Raw genomic sequence first — 1,588 nt, 5'->3', positions numbered from 1 at the left:
AAATGTTGTTGTAGCTAAACTACACGTGCAAAAAAAAGGTTCCACATCTAAAGAACTTTATTTTGACAGCAATGTTGTATAGGGTTTTAAAGTAGCTTCGACACATACCAAATTGAGGCATTTATTTCATTATTTCTAATACACTATATAAACACGTTTTTACATTCTGTCGATAAACAATCATGATTTTCATGACAGTGTTTTAACATGAGTGCATTGTTGAGGAATGTCCACTAGATGGTGTACGTCAATAATACAATCCAGAGAGGCTTGTGCTAATATATAATATAACTAACCACATATAAACCAAATGGCTGACGACATTTCTTTAAAAAATAAAAATAAAATTCAATTAAAAAAGCCATACTTACATAATTACTCAAGTACGTGCTTTACTATTTTGAGGAACTTGTACTTTACTTCAGTATTTTAATGTTTTGATTCTTGTACTTTTACTGCACGACAATTCAGATGCTTTAATAGTGTACTTTTACTCCACTACATTTATTATATACCTTTAGTTACTTACATTTGGAATAATGATATTAAGTATAAACAACAAATAAAAAAGGGACTGGTAGGCTACTTTTACTTTCACTTAAGTACAAGATCTGAGTACTTCTCCCACTACTGTCTTTTCCCTGTCCCCATACCCAATGCTTAAAAATGTAAGTCAGATAAATCTGAATACATTTTTATCATTATTATTATTATTATTATTATTGAAATTTGGCTTATACATTTACCAAGATTGTGCATTCACATGAGGTACTTAGTTTTTATGATGGACTGAAGCTTTCAACATATTTAGTGAATGGTGATCCAAGGTGGCTGATGACTTTTTAACCTATTTTTTTTTATTTCTCCATCAACAATCAAGGTGCCACACTCCACACACACTGCTGTGTCAGACTGTGTTATCCCCTTGCTAAGTGGTGACTGAGGGTGACTGGTCTCAGCTGAGCTAGCTGCCAGCCATGCTTGTTAAAAACAGCCCTCGGCCTTATGGATTTCAAAGGTTGAGGCGACAGTTCTGTCACAAGGAGTTGCTAGACACCCACTTGATAAGATCAGGGAGAACCGGATGGCATCTGTGAACCCTTGAGAAGATACGATATATGACAATGCAGCACCGAAAACCGGGGAGCCATATATTTTGTAGAAGTGAGAACGTCTGGGTCTTTTTTTGCTTGCCTCTGGCTGTGCTGACTTGTGGTATGTTTGTGACAATGACAAAACAGACGCACTGTCACCAATACTTGGGGAGAAAATAGATTGTGTTCGTCTTGCTATTGTTGTCCCTCCTCACTCAGTCTGAGGGAGACAGGATTTAGACAGACTTGGCAGGGTGAGACGACCTGACTGTGGAGGATACCCGTGCAGGAGTGGCACATAGAGATGTAGCCAAACAGCTGCGTCTCTGAAAAAACATCTCTATTTTCTTTGTACTGCGCATAAATCATCCTCTCGCTGGTGAAATCTGTGTACCTGTTTACACAATGCCGGATTAGTTTGAGCAAATGTAATATGTAGTTTCAGGAGAGAGGAGGTTTATTTCTGAGGGATCCTGTCCTATTTTCCAATCCCA

Source organism: Notothenia rossii (genome assembly GCF_949606895.1).
Source record: "Notothenia rossii genome assembly, chromosome: 10".
Lineage (NCBI taxonomy): Eukaryota > Metazoa > Chordata > Actinopteri > Perciformes > Nototheniidae > Notothenia > Notothenia rossii.
This window is presented reverse-complemented; position numbering follows the sequence as displayed.